The sequence below is a fragment of the Myodes glareolus genome, chromosome 3, assembly GCF_982192425.1.
Source record: "Myodes glareolus chromosome 3, mMyoGla1.1, whole genome shotgun sequence".
In the NCBI taxonomy this organism is placed as follows: Eukaryota; Metazoa; Chordata; class Mammalia; order Rodentia; family Cricetidae; genus Myodes; species Myodes glareolus.
Genome location: NC_142028.1, coordinates 30845497 through 30860870, shown reverse-complemented (window position 1 = coordinate 30860870; position 15374 = coordinate 30845497). Strand labels below are relative to the sequence as shown.

The 15374-nt window shown below is 46.6% G+C and overlaps 1 protein-coding gene and 1 long non-coding RNA gene across 9 annotated transcripts in view; one reads left to right on the top strand and one right to left on the bottom strand.

The window, feature by feature from the left end:
• The window catches only part of Ninj2 (ninjurin 2), a 100353-nt gene that overhangs the window by 64796 nt on the left and 20183 nt on the right, over positions 1-15374 (top strand). Inside the window, exon 1 of one of the 7 annotated variants that reach the window (XM_048444376.3) lies at positions 12746-13050. The exons of the other annotated variants lie outside the window; for them this stretch is intronic. The gene's annotated coding sequence lies outside the window, so the exon portion shown is untranslated. Of the gene's footprint in view, positions 1-12745; positions 13051-15374 lie in introns of those variants that run through there. 7 annotated transcript variants of the gene reach the window in all.
• Positions 7354-14823, bottom strand: LOC148122629 (uncharacterized). 2 transcript variants are annotated; one of them, XR_015737460.1, is made up of 2 exons: positions 14533-14823; positions 7354-7717 (listed from the first exon to the last, which is right to left on the bottom strand). It is a non-coding gene; the product is annotated as an uncharacterized LOC148122629 (long non-coding RNA). The 2 variants fall into 2 exon arrangements; XR_015737461.1 differs by lacking the exon at positions 14533-14823 and adding an exon at positions 11051-12580.

Genomic DNA, 15374 nt, shown 5'->3' with positions numbered 1-15374 from the left:
TGGAGAAAATCTAATTATATAAGAATTTCTTGCCCTTTCTTTCTTAATTCAAATTCTCTGGAATTCCTGATACTAAACTCTTCAGCCCTCTGAGCAGATTATTTCATTTTTCTTATATTTTGTAACTAATTTCCCCATATCTTTATATTTGTTTCCCTTTTTGTGATAATTTGGTTTTCTCTTAAGACACGGTGCCACTGTGCAGCTCAAGTTGACCTTGCATTTAGGATTCTCCAGCTTTGCCCCTACCCACTCCTCTACCCCCAGTAACAACCCTTTGGTACCCAACCCAATTCTAGCTAATATTATTTCTGGCTAGACAGCTGTCTGGATCCATACTGGGGTAAGGGAGAAACCCAACGATCAGTTTTCTAGAAGGAGAATGGAGCACGGCTCAGAACTCAGACTTTGAGTCAGGTGCTCCAACCCGACCATCACACAACTGCACCTGTCACATCTCCTATATCCTTTCTTAAAATATCAGAAAGAAAAAACAGCATTATTTTTCTTGGTTGCTTAACACGGGATGTCATGTAACCTAATTTAGTTTGAACATGCTAAGGAGAGAATGACTTTGGATTCCTCATTCTCCGGTCTCTACCCTCCAATGTGTATCACCAAACCTGACCAGGACCAGCTTTTCATTTCCAGTCTGTCAAGAACTTGGACGCAGTCCTAATGTGCAGGATTGTCTACACGTCACACTGCTGCATGGGATTGTGACTCCAAACTAGCCTGGATTCGGATGGATCTTAGCTGAGCTTGCTGGCATGTGTCTGTCATCCCAGCAGTTGAGAGGTGGAGGCAAGAGGATGGCCTTGAGTTTGGGGCTAGCCTGAGACTGCATAGTGAGTTTAAAGCCAGCCTGGTCTACATAGTGAGATCCTGTCTCCAAAAAAAGCTGAATGTGTGTATGTGTGACTGCATGTGTGTGAGAGAAAGAATGGATGGATGGATGAGTGAATGAATGAGTAGCTTTTTTAGTCAATTGGCCTATAAAAGCCACCAGGGGAATTATTTATGGGTTTCCTTAGTAACACCAACAGAAGTTGACTCTAAGGAAACTGTGATTATGTTTGGATTGCCAGCCTGATGTTTGAGTACATTCTGGGCCTTACTGTGGGTGTTTCATGGGATGAAGTTCTTTCTTGAAAAATGCAATGGAAAAAAAAATTTTTTTTTGAGACAGGATTTCTCTGCATTTCCCTGGCTGGCCTGAAACTTGCTCTGCAGATCAGGCTGGCCTCAAACTCAGAGAGTTCAGCCTGCCTCTGCCTGCCAACTTCTGGGATTAAAGGTGTGTGCTAACACCAACCTGTTACAATGAATATTTTTGTTTAGAGATAAAAAGAAAGGCAAACATGGCTGATGTGATGGCCATTGACTGTAATCCCTGTACTTGATGGCACAGGCAGGAAGATGGGTTCAAGAACAGTCTTGGCTACATAGCCAGATCAAAACCAGCCTAGTCTACCAAAAGTATGTAAATAAGAAATGAAATATTCCTATGTAGCATGGCATGGTTGAACTTTGAAAATATATCAAGAGAACAAGACAAAGGATCTCATATGACATGAGATTACAGGGTGAAAGGTCACCTTTCATTGATATGGCACACTACGGATATGAGAGATTCAGAACAGTGGATTGTAGCCCTGCTTCCACAAATCTGTGACCATATAAAAAGTCACTGAATCGTATGCTTTAATGCATGAATCGTGGTTTGTGAGTTATATCTCAACAAAACCATGACGATAGAATGTCTGCAGCAGGTACACTGTGCCAACGTGCAGGTCTTTGGAAGCCTTTGGCATGTCTGTGACACTACTTCTCAGTCACCACATTAGGAGAACTTGTCTGAGTGACATGTGTGTTCTTAATTGAAGGTCGTTCATTTAAGGAACTGTCACTGGCTTCATTAGGAGATGTCAATATCTTCACTGCTAGCGAGCACGTCAGACAGATCAAAGAACTGGCTGTGACTCTGTGCTCGTCTTCCCATCTCAGAGATCTAGTTCCCGTGGGGCTGGGGAAAGGTGCAGAGGTCAGGAGCACTCGTTCCTCCTGCAGAGAGCTAAGATCTGTTCCCAGCACCCAGACCTCGCTGCTCACAACTAGCTGGAACTCAAGTTCCAGGGGACCTGATACTCTCTCTGGCCTCCAAAGGCACTGAGATACATGTATTCGGCTGCATATACACACAAATTTGAAGACTAAATACAATAAAACATTAAAAAAGAAATGATTTCTGTGGTTGAAGAGATGGCTCAGTGGTTAAGAACATACTGGCTTCTCTTCCAGAGGACCTGGGTTTGATTCCCAGCCCCCACAAGGCTGCTAACAACCGTCTGTAACTCCAGTTCCAGGGGATTCAATGCCCTCTTCTGGCCTTCATGGTCACTAGGTACACACATGGTGCACATGCAGGCAAAAACCCATACACATAAAAAATAATAAAATGATAATAACTTTTTAAAAATAATTTTGTTTCTTTCTAAAGCTTAAATTTTAAAAAAGAACAACTTCCATTGGTAGCAAATAGTACAAAAAAAAACCCCACATCTATTTACAAGCGAAAGTGAGGGTACAAATCCAGGTCATTCATTCAGCAACACTGAGTGTTTTCAGTGTGGCCACTCTGCCATCCTCCAATAATGCAGTGGTAAGCCAGTTGCAAAGACAGGAGCTAGGAACAAACATTTGGGTTGGTGTGACCACATCTCCCAACAGAGCTCTCCCTGCTAGATGGACAGGCTGTTTTAACTCTTGGAGGATTCAGGGAAGCCTAATACCTTGTTTATATATTCCTTGAGAACTCAAAATTTTTTTGTAATGGCATAAATATTAGGGCTGGGCATTCCTACAAATCCTAGCACTTGGGAGATGGATGCAGAATTATGGAAAGTTTAAGGCCTGAGCTATATAGCAAATTCAAGGTCAACCTGGGCTAGGAGAACCTATCTCAAAAAAAATTTCATTCATAATGAGTGAAGACAAAGGTAAGCCATCATCTAACAGTTCCACGCTCTATCTTGCCCTAATCTAATCTCAAGTCATGCCTCCCCCACCCCCTTCTCTCTTACAAGCCTAACTTCTCTTGAATACAGTCTTGACCACTCACTACCAGTCTCTTAGAACGACCCATCGCTAAAGACGTTTTGCCCAGAAGTCAGAACTGAGTGACAGCAGCCAAGACACCCCCACAACTGCTCAGGAGACTGGAGGACAGATTAATGTGAGTCTTTATGCCAACTTGCTTCTGCCATATTCCCCAAGACTCAGACACCAAGCAGAGCAGGCTGAACACTAACACCCTGCCAGGTGGGCAGTAAGGTGGGAACAATGACTGAGGTATACAAGCATTGGCACTGGAGCATGCTAGTAAGACAGGGGAAATGAGATCCCCCTTTGGCATGCTGGGTGCAGGGCACCACACTTCATGCCATAAAGGATGTCAAGGAACCTAATTCCTCTAACTCTCCTGATATCAGGACTCAGACCTCAGTGAAGCCATAATCATGCTGTAAGCTCCCCTCTGAACCCTGGATTCATGTCTGAGTGGAGTTACTCAGCCCACCTGCTAGACTCTGCCAGGTTCAGAGGTCACGTAAATCTAGCAGAGCATGATGCCGGCCAACGCCTGGTGGTTAGGATGCCCTTGTTCCTTGAACTGGAATGTCCCACAGACATTTACTTAGCTTTGTTTTTGTCATCTCTTGGTAAGGGATTTTTTTTTTGTAAACTATTTATCTTGCAATGTGACAACAAAGTTTTATGCATTCATTATGAACCCTTTGACAATTTTAGGAAAGAAATACAAAATCAAAATAATCTACAATTTGATTCCTCAGAAATAACAACAGCTAATGTTTTCACACTTAGTTTCTGATCCACATACACTGCTTTGTAGAGTGCCACATTTGGGACAATTTGAAATTATTTGAACGATATTTGGAATTTAATAAAATTACTTGGACAATACTCATGCCATCATAATTTTTTATAGAACCATTCATAATAACTAGGCAAGCTGACAGTGTCATTCAGTGGTAAAATGTGCTATATAGAAGGCCTGGGCTCCAAATGTATATATCATAGAAATAACCAATAGCAATAGCCCATCATGACTACATTATATTTCATTTAATCAATCCCTATTACTAGTTCTGGTTCTACCCAATTTCACTGTGGTAAAATGCCATATGAGCTGGGTGTGGTGGTGCACCCAGCACTTGGGAGATAGAGTAGGAGGATCAGGAGTTCAGGGATAGCCTTAGCTACAAATCAACTTGAGCAAGCTTGGGCTACAGGAAACTCCTTCTCAAAACAAAAACAAAAGCCAGTCAACTTGTCATAAAAACACTTTTTAAAAGTGTCCCTTTGCACACGGTCCTGATTCTCTCTCAGAACCAATGTCTACAATGGAGGTACTGCTTACAGTGGAAAGGTAATTTGGTCTGGAACTTGGATAGCCCAGGCTGGCCTTAAATCCCAAATCCTCCTGCCTTCCCCTCCTGCAGGCTGGATGTACAGTTTTGTGCCACTATATCCAGCCTGAAAACTAAGGTTTTGTTTTGTTTTTTAGGGTTTCAAGGCCACTGAAATAATTAACTGAAGAAGAAATACTTTTAAAATTTATGTTTATCTATTTTAGCTTTTTTAAACTTATAGAAAAGATACATTCTTGTCCAAAATATTTTTTAAAATATGGACATATACATGGTTAAACTTTCCATTAAGGCAGTGGTGTCCATCATTAGAGACGAGGATCTAGTAGAAGAGTGTGTTTGGGTGCTGTCATGGGATAGACCGGAAGTGTCCCCCAGTCTCCCATGGGGATGCTTCGTCACTGTGGCAACCATATTGAGAAGGTCTGGCCTCATCAGTGGACAGATTTGCTGGTGAAACCTTGGTGTTGGCATTGGGAGGCACTAGAGCCTTAGGAGGTAGGATGTAATTGAAGAGGATGTCCTTGGGGACTGCGTTCTGTCTCTTTTGTCCCTGACACCTTCTCTCTACTTCTTGGCCACCATGTTCCACCCCTGCACAGAGCAGGTGTCCATGGACTAAAGCTTCTGAAACAATGAGCCGAGACGAACCTTCCATCCTCTGAGAAAATGTCACTGGGTGTTTTGTCACGATGGCAGACTGAGTGACAGGAATGTCTCCCCCACCGTCTCCTCATTCCTCACCAGTGGAAGCTGAGTTATTAGTGAACTCTTTCTCTGCAGTGGCCTGCGGCCAGATCCGCACCGTTCACCCTCTCTGTGTACCCTGGCTGGTACCACTGACCAGCTCAGTCACTCCTCTGTGGAGCCCACAGCTAGTTTCTTCTCTCCAGTCAGAGGAAGAGCAAGAAGGGGGCACGGAACGTCCCATTGTAGATATTGCTCCCTAACAAACAGAGGGCCTGGCAACTTTACCCATGTCCTGAGGAAACGAAAGAAAACCCCTGAGCTACAGCCAAGTAGGAAACCTTGAGCACTCTCGAGACAGGTCGTTGGCAAAGCGCTATCTGTACACATCTACACACATCAGAGCGACAGCTACGGGCTTGCGCACTGCAGCCGTGTATGAGGGCTGCCTGTGAGCACTTCTTTATCTCCCCGATTATTAACAAGCTCATTTCTTGACAGGAAACTTGTCTGTAGATGCTTGGGAAATGCTTTTATATAGGGAAGATTAATTTGTCTCAGGAGGGGGACCTCCCACTCACACCAAGCGGTTCCAATGAGAAATCCTGCTGGAATCGCAGAAAGCACTTCACCGCAGGAAGGACATTACAGTGGAGGGTTCCTCTGGCCAGGGCTTTAAGACCCTCCCACCTCCACAGTCCGGCTTTCACCTCACACTGATGCCAAGTCTGCTCACAGCCCTTGTGCGGTTAGCAGGCCTGCAACTCTCCCGTGAATTGTCAGGGGCTGTACTGTGGCTCAGGGGTGGAACGCTTGCCTGGCATTTGTAGGGCTATGAGTTCCATCCCCAGATCTGCCAAAAATAAAAATTAAATAAAAAGAGTAGAGTACGTTGTCAATAGCAGCTCCATTATAAATCCCAAAGCGCCATTATCAATTCCAAAATAAGAGGTCCATCTCCATGGAGTTTTGGTCAATGGCAAGAGGAAAGACGTTTTGCCTCAACCGCCCCTTCCACATGTACACATCCATGTGTGTGCCCAAGCATACGTCATACTCACAAACAATAATAAGAAACACTTTCTAAAAGTTAAAGCAGGCCAGGCGGTGGTGGCGCACACCTTTAATCCCAGCACTCGGGAGGCAGAGACCGGCGGATCTCTGTGAGTTTGAGGCCAGCCTGGTCTACAAGAGCTAGTTCCAGGACAGGCTCCAAAGCCACAGAAAAACCCTGTCTCGAAAAACAAAACAAAAATAAACAAAACAAAACAAAACAAAAAAAAAGTTAAAGCATCGTTTAAAGTCAGGAACCTATTTTATATAAAACATCCCCTTGGCTTTATGCGATGTGATGCCTCTTTGCTTTTACACTGTTTCTATGGCCTACTTCCCCTCACTGGCTCCTCGTTACCCGTTAATGTCAGGATCAAGTTAGTGTTTGTCTTAGTTAGGAATTCTATTGCTGTGAAGACACCATGACCATGGCAACTCTTATAAAGGAAAACATTTCATTGAGGTGCAGCTTACAGTTTCAGAGGTTCAGTCCATTATCATCATGGTGGGACATGTGGTGTGCATGCAGACACGGTACTGGAGAAGTACCTGAAAGTCCTACATCTTGCAGGCAACAGGAAGTGGTCTGTCTTTCTGGGCATGACTTGAGCATATATGAGACCTTAAAACCCGCCTCCAAAGTGACACACTTCCTCCAATAAAACCACACCTACTCAAACCATAGCGCCATTCCCTTTGGGGGTCATTTTCTTTCAAACCACCACAAGGTTCTTCTCTGTCGCTGTGTTCCCAGTGATTGACTGTGTAACGGGAAACATGACAGAAGCTTCAAAAGCCAGCCCATGAGGGAGCATAGGATAATAGCAGGGACACCATGAATTTCTCCACCAGCCTTCCTAGCAAGGCATTGCTATTGTTCTCATTCTACACACAAGAGGGGAAGCACAGACTTAAGGACACACAGATGTCAGAATCAGACATGAGCTCACAACCTAGAACATTCTAATAACTAGCCTACTTCGTCTAGAACAGCATTTTGTTTTAGCTCAGAGTGTTGAGATTCTTGCTGGGTAGTGTACGTCTGTAATCCAGCACTGGAGAGGCTTGGGGCAGAGGATCATCTCAAGGTCAAGGCCAACCTGAGCTACAGAGTGAGATATTATCTAGAAAGAAAGTTTGAAATCATAAATACATTCAGCAGGTGTTCTGTATGTCACTTTATTCAGAGTTTTTCTTCTTTAATTATTTGTGATGGAAGCTTTTCAATCGCTTCTCAGCCTTCGGCTAAGATCAGATACAGATGACTGTGTCAGGCTTCTCTTCACAGCGACGGAAGGACCTAGCAGGAATAACTTAAGGAGCAGGCGGTACAATTGCTGTCCAGTCTGTTGCTCCTCTGCAACGTATGTATTAAATGATTCTTTCAAAAACGGGTGTGGGCAATAACTTAAGCAGGGAAGGTTTGCTTGGTTTGCGTGGTCCGTGTCTCTACTGGGCATCAGTTAACGCAGAGACTCACTCTGGCCCAAGTGTCTTCTCCGAGCAGATCGTGGGGACGGAGGCAGAAACTGTACAAAGAATTGGGGAAGAGCAATTTGAAACTGTCGTTTGGGCGGGACAGGCCAGTCATGCTCACAAACCCACTGCAGCTGTGGCTACCTACACACACACACACACACACACACACACACACACACACACACACGACTGGGCCCGTCAACACTTCACTGTGCATAGGAGAGGGGCTCATGAGACCCCGCCCCTCACTAGAGAACTGCGGACAGGAGGATTGCCACATGTTTGAAGCTAGCCTGGGCTGTTTAGTGAATTCCAAGCTGGCTTGAGCTATAGCGTAAAGTGGTTTCCAAAGACAAAAAAGAAAGAAAGGAAGGAAGGAAGGAAGCAAGCAAAAAAGGAAAAAAAAAAGGAGAGGTGGGGGAAAGAAGAAAGAAGAAGAATGAAAGACAGGCAGACCGACGTGTTTCTTCCTCTTCTAGTCTTAGCATCTACTAACCTATCTTTTGTCTCTACTGTTTTTTCTCTTCTGGGCGTGTAGTTCCTGGCCTTTTGTGCCCAGCTACTCTCACTTAGCACAGCGTTTTCAAGCCCCAGGCCTCGCCCTCCTGAAGAGCAAGAGGTGAGGGTATCCTATCTTATTCCTAATCATACCAGGAAGCTTCCAGATTCTTTCTGTTAAGTGTGATGCTAACTGTAGGGACTAAGTAGCAGAGAGTGAACTTATGATCCTTCTGTTTCTACCACCCAAGTGTCAGAATTGTAGGCTTTTGCCACCACGTCCGGGACTTAGCATGGGCTGGGCAACTACTGCACAAGCTGAGCTACAGCTCCAGCCTGTTTTCCCTTTCACACTTATTTATTCAGGTATGTATTTTGTGTGTGTGTGTCAGAGGCTAAGGCTGTTGGCCTCTTTCCACCATAAAAGTTCTGGGTCACAGACCCAGGGCATCAGGCTTGACATCATGAGCTCAGTTTTCACCCACAGAGCCCTTTGCTGGCCCTTTCTTTTCCTCTTTTCTTGACTATTTCCTTGGTTAAGGAAAAAGTTTCTTTTATTTTTTTCCCCTCTCTGGAAAAAAAAATCTATTCCAGAGTCCTCTTCAAAATAACTGTATAGTCAAGCTCTCCTCAGACTTGCAGTGATCCTCCTGCCTGGGTGACTCTCTGGGCATGTTTCCGTTTCCCTGGAGTAGATACCCAGAAGTGAGCACCCGTGTTGCCCATTTTGAAGAGGTGTGGTCTGTTTCCACAGGGCAGTCAAGGAAGATCTGCAGCGTTGACCTCTGACCTCTACATGCCCACCCTCAGATGAGTGTGTGCACCCTCGCAAACTCACGCACAGGCCCACGTGAGCACATCCATATTCCATGCACACAAACAAAGAAAAGGAAAAGGAGGAGCTGGAAACCCGCCAGGACTCTACAGGCAGGGCTAGCAAAGGCAGCTGGGGAAGGGGTGGGGGCGTGCCTAATCAAGAGCAAAGATGTAGGCTGGCGATCACCACATATTTCACTATGGCGTGATGAAAGTCACCTGTAATGGAGAATTGTGTATCCAGTCAGTCACTGAACACAAAGTCAGAAGTCAGATAGAGAATGTTCCCGAGCGTCCAAAACCGAGGGTGAGCATCTCTCCCCGAAACGGACCCTGAGTCCACACAACCCAGGTCTAACCACTGGACACATGTGTCAAGGGAGGCAGAGAAGCAGGGGGCTTCTGGAGGTCGACTCTCAGGAGTGGTCTGCCTTGGAGGCCCACAGGACTGTATTCAGGATGTCAACCAGGTCCAGACCATCTCTCCTAAAGAGTCTAGAGGCTTGACTGCGCATAAAGGGGCCACTTCCCTGGCTGCTCACTCAAGCCTGGAGTTCACACCTGTAGTCGCCGTCACTCCTGAAGCAGGAGGAGAGCTAGCATTCAGGAGTTTGGGGCAGCTTGACCAACAAAGCTAAACTCCATCTCAAAAGTAGTGAAGAGGGGGGCTGGAGAAATAGCTCAGCGGTTAAGAGCACTGACTGCTCTTTCAGAGGACCCGGGTTCAATTCCCAGCACCCACATGGCAGCTCACAACTGTCTGAAAATCCAGTTCCAGGGGACCTGACACCTTCACACCAATGCACATAAAATAAAAAAAAAAGATAAATAAATCATAAAAAAAATTAAAAAAAAATAGTGAAGAGAAAGACTCATGCATACTTGATGTGGCTGGTTGGCCAAGAATTGCTGCTTCCCATTCAAGACTCAGCCTCCTGTCATCTCCAGAGGATGCTAGGGTGATGGCATAGCAGCTGGTTCCCAGAGCAAGGAATTCAAAAGACAGCAAAATGGAAACAATGCCGTCTATGACACAGCCCCGGAAAACACGGGGCACCGGAAGTACAGCATTCCTGTTGGTGGGGCAGATCCAGCGTGGGAAGGGACAGCACAGGGTGTGAACCCGAGGAGGTCATCTCGCAAGCTAAATACCACGCTGCGAGTGAGTGGCTCTACAGGACAAGTGACCTGGCTTGTGTGACACACACATTGCAGGTAGATGAGGGGGAATGGAGACACACTACCCAGATGCGGTGTGGGTGAACGCAGAGAGCACTGGCTGCACGTGGGAGCTCGCAGACGGCTGTGCGAGCGTTTTTCAGGTTCTAATAGTAATGACGATGCTATTCTAGAACGTCGGCCCCCCTCTTCTTTCGTGTGTGCTGAATTTACTCTACCAAAAGTCGAGTAGAGATTCAGGAAAGGCATGATGTCGTGATCTGTTTTGTGTTGTTGGAAGAAAATGTCAGGTGCTGGGCACCTTATGGAGAAGAGCAGTTGCGTGGAGGGATGGCACATGCCTTTACTCCCAGAACTTTGGAAGGAGAGGCAGCAGAACCAGGAGTTCAAGGTCAGCCTGGCTACATAGTGAGTCTGAAGCCAGCCTGAGCTACGCAAAACCCTGTCCTGAAAAAAAAAGAAAGACGGACATGGGTTAATTCAAATCTGTGAATATGTAAAGGCATAGCATTGACATGGCCTCTGAGGAGGCTGGGTACCATGGCATATGGTAACATGGCAAGAGAACACACAAGACAGAGGAGAAAGAGAGAGAGAGAGAGCACATTCATACAGTGAGAGCTGCAGGGAATGAGGAAATACTAGGCTTACTCTTTTATAACCATCTGTTCTCATCTGCATATTCATCTATTGGTTGATTTATTGAGACAGAGTTTTGGTACGTAGCCTTGGATGATGTCAAATTCATAATCCTCCTGCCTCAGCCTCCCAACCAAGGTCTGGGATTATAGGCATGCACCTAAACATCTGCCTACAAATTAATTTTTACTAGAGCTCCAAGTCAAGAACCTGTGGCTGGATCCAGTATTGCAGGCCGCTAATCCAGTTACCTGGGAGACAGGGGCAGGGGGATCTCTCTAGCACAGGAGTTTGAGGCAAGCGCTTGAGACACAGCGAGATTCCATTTCAAAACAGACAGACAGAACCGTGAAGATCATATCAGTGTGGCTCATCAAGCACTGTCTCCCCGGAGATCTGGACCCGGAAGCCAGTCATTCTTCTCCAGATAGTGCTGTCCTTTGGTTTAGGACCATTCTGTAGGATTCTCCTGAAATGAGTCAGGGTTTGTGACAGAGCAGCATGGAATCCCAGCCACTAGGGAGGCTGGGAGGATTGCATGTTCGAGGCTATCTGGACAATTTCATGAGACTGCCTCAAATCCAAGACAGGATTGGGGTTGTAGCTCCCTGGTGGAGTGTTTGCCTGGCAGCCCACAGCCTTCCTCAGGACTGTGGAAGCAGGTCAGCAGTAACTCCTCGGAGCTCGGGCGGCTCCCCTGGCAAGCCCATTACCCAGGCACCAGCGTGGTTTTCTGACAACCCTGTCTGTGCTGTCAGGGCAACCTAGTGAAGGAGAGCATGACTTTTAATGAGGCCCAGTAAGAAGTAAAGCAGGATTTGACCCCGTTCTCATTTCAAAGTCCGCATCTTTCATTGGTTACAGATTAACCCAAGTTCCTCACTAACGTAAATGGGGTAGTATTTTGACTGGCGGCGGAGGCTCCATGCCTTCAGGTTTGAGGAGCTCAGGAAGGTGGAATAGGCAAGAGAGCCGGGGAGTTAGAAGAGCAGGGGAGGTTCTTCGCTCAAAGCCAACCAGTTATTTCTCAGACCCCACCTGCCACTAGCAGTTCATGCTGCCCCATGGGTTTTCCCCTTAGAAGGGGGACAGGTCAGCAGAAACCCCTCTAGAGCCACGCCCACCAAGCCCGAGGCCAGCTGCCTGTGAAGATAAGCTGGGTTGAGGGAGAGAAGCCAGAACTGTGACGCCCTGCCACTCCCTTAGTGACGTCTGTCCACAGCAGACACTGTCCCTCCTAATACTCGGGGCTCAGCCAAAAGGTCTCTGGTTTTATGACTAACCCTATTGAGCTCCTGAAGTACTACTGCCCTTCTAGAAATTTCTACACTTAGAATTGCTCCCAACCTCTGGCCAAGGTGACAGATGAGTCTGTATTCAGCCCTAACAGTGGTGTCTTAGCTATTATGGCAAAGTAAAAGCATGGCCCTAGTGCCAAGACAAGTTGTTGACATGTGCGCAGCAGGAATGTGAGGTGACAGGGATATTTTTGCCCCGTGAGAGGGCTGTCAGCAGACAGGAGGTGAGGGAGATGCTGCAGGGAGCCCTGACATCAGGTACAGTACTGCTGGACCCACAGTTGCCCTCACTGTTCCCAAAGACAGGGGATGGGAGAGGTCATCGCAGTTCTGGATCCAGAGACAGGAGCAGGGAACCATGGGGCCCAGCATCCACTTTGAAAAGAGGAGGGCCTCAACACTCACTGCCTTCTCTTCTGTCTCTATGGAAAATAGTTTTGTCCTGGGTTCAGTTTAGCAATGAGTGTCAAATGAAATGGACTATGACCCTGGCAGGCCTCTCAACAGCCTGGCAAGGGGCCAGCAGGTTGTCAGAATCCAGACCTGGCAGATGTGCCCACACAGATCACCAAAGTGCCCTCTCTTTACACGAAGGCCACATTCCTGGAAAGTTGCTTCTAAATTGCATCCTGTTGGGTTGCAGAGCAGGATTGGGGTGAGCTCCCAGCCTAAAACCCACAGAGATGGTCTCCAAGCAGAAGCAGGGCACTGGTCTCTATCCTCAGCATCCAGTGAGTCAGTGTCTTGCTTCTTCTACTTTCTCGACCCTTCTGTGGACAGTCTCATGACCGTTCTCACCACACCCCATGGCTGCCTCGACTGACTCTCCAGGCTGACCTCTGTGCCGCCTTCTGAAGTCCCACTGTGCGATGAACCAGGTGGCACAGGCTTGTGACACCCACTGAGGAGGCTGAGGCAGGAAGATCTCAAATTCAAGGCATATTGGGCATAGCGTAAGTTCAAGGCCAGACTGGGCAACTCAGTGGGACATTACCTTATAGGAAGAAGGAATGTGTTCGTTTTTTTTTTAAAAAAGACAAAACAAAACAAAAACAAAACGAAGAAGGGACTTACCAGAAGAATTACCGTTTAGCGCTTTTATCTACAAACTGAGGATGACGGTAGTATGTGAAAGTTGCTGTGTGTGTGTTGTGTGTGATTGTGTGTGTGTGTGCTTGTGTGTGCTCGCACATTTTATGTTGCATGTGTGCTCTTGTTACTGAGCTATCTCCTTGGACCCTTATAGGAGTATTATGAAGCAAAATGAACTCATGGTCTACACAGTGAAATAATTGTGTTCAAATAGTTTTCAATTTTGTGCAATGATGCTTAAGGTTCTTATCCAGGTACAGTTGTACATTCCTGTAGCCCAAGCTACTTAAGAAACTGAGCCAGGAGGGTCACTTGAGTCCAGGAATTCAAGGACCTCCTAAGCAATGTGGCTGGGCCTCTTTTTTTTTTTTTCAAATGGTTATTATTGTTGTTGAAGCCAAGTGTGGTAGTACAACCTTGTGATCCCACTGCTCAGCTGAGGTCAACCTGGGCTACATAGTGAGCTCCAGGCCAGCCTGAGCTACATAGTAAGATTCTGCTTCAAAAACAAAGACACAAACAGGATTCTTTAAAGCAGTGGTTCTCAACCTTCCTAATGCTGAAACCTTTAAATACAGTTTTTCATGTTGTGGTGACCCCCACAGCCACAAGATTATTTCCAGTGCTACTTCATGGCTGTGGTTGTGCCGCTATTGCAATGCAAATGTCTGTTTGCCAAGGTCTAAGGCCGCCCCTGAGAAAGGGCCCTTCAGCCCCAAAGGGGCTGTGACTCACAAATGGAGAATCACTAGCAGCTTTGGAGCCTATGAATCTCATCATACTTAGAAAGTTTTCTTCGTCCTAAGATTAAAAAATATATTCCCAGAGAGCACTGCTACTTCAAGGGATCTTTGGAGGGAGAATGAGGCAGGCTTTGAGTCTCAGCACTGGAAAGAGAAATATCAGAAAAGACACAAGAGGCCTTTTCACCATGGGGACTTCCCCTCATTTCCCTATTTTACTATCTGTAAATTAGTTTGACTTTTCACAGTCTGAGATCCCTCCCCCGCAGGCCCCCAGAGACCTGCCTACCAAGTCACATGGAAGCCTAGAAAAAGTCACCTCCAAGGCACTCCTTAATGAACAGTACCCTCCAAGTCACAATTTCAGATCTAAAGAGTGGGCCTGGGAGCTAGCAAGGCAGTTTTCAATCCGGTAATCTAGGGAGGCTGAGATAGGAGGATGGGGCATTTGGGGCCAGACTAAGCTCCTTACTGGGACTCTCAAAAGGACTAAGACCAGAACGGTGATCTAGTCTTTCACTTCTCCTAATGTTTTAGTTGTAAGTGACAACATTGCACAAACACACTGACCAACCTGGGAGGTCCAGTGTGGGAACATACCTTCAAAACCTTCGTGGTGGAAAAGGCCTGCTTCCAGGATGGAAGCACCCACTTGGTGGTAGTTCAAAGGGCAAAGAGAGCATCCCAAACAGTGGGAACGAGTCAGCTGTCTAGCCTACAAATATGGATTCCATGCCTGTGACACGCTCGAGTCCTTAGCTGCAGAGGCCCAAGGTTGGAGAGCTGGCTGGGGTGCTCCCAGAGAGGAAGAGGAAGAGGAAGTTTAGGGAGATGGAAAGCAACTGTGAGAGGCCAGCTCTCGAAACAGCAGAGCTAGAAAGTCCAGGGACTTCTCCTTTTGGTTCCAGAGATTACTGGCCAGATATCCCTGAGCATGACTTCATTCTATGGGGCGGGGCTTCGCTTATCCTTGAATGCAGCCTGCCTCTGGTTCCCAGGTAACTGTGAGTCTAAGTTTGCTCCTGTGCACACACCGTTTCCTGAAGAGTCCACCACGTATTTGACACCTTCTGGGTGATTGCAGTTGCTAATTTAACTGGAATGGTTCCGTCTCTGAGGCTTTGTGGTGGCTTCAGCATGTCAGCATTCCCAGGGTTCTGCAGGCAGCCACTGTCCCAAGACCCTTCACTCCCCCCACAAAAAAGGGATTCATATGTCTGACCCTTGACCCACTCTGGTTTTGTCATGAAGCCAGGCCAGGACTTATTCCACTACCACTGTACCCTGGCAGAGTCTCCAGGAGATTATAACGACAGTTTCCCTTTGGTAATGTTTTTCTGTTGCTATGGTACCTCCATTCTGGGCAGTTCTACTATCTGCAATCAATACGAACTTAGAGCTGGGGTGGGTAGGTCCCTTCCATGCAGATCTGAATGCCTCTC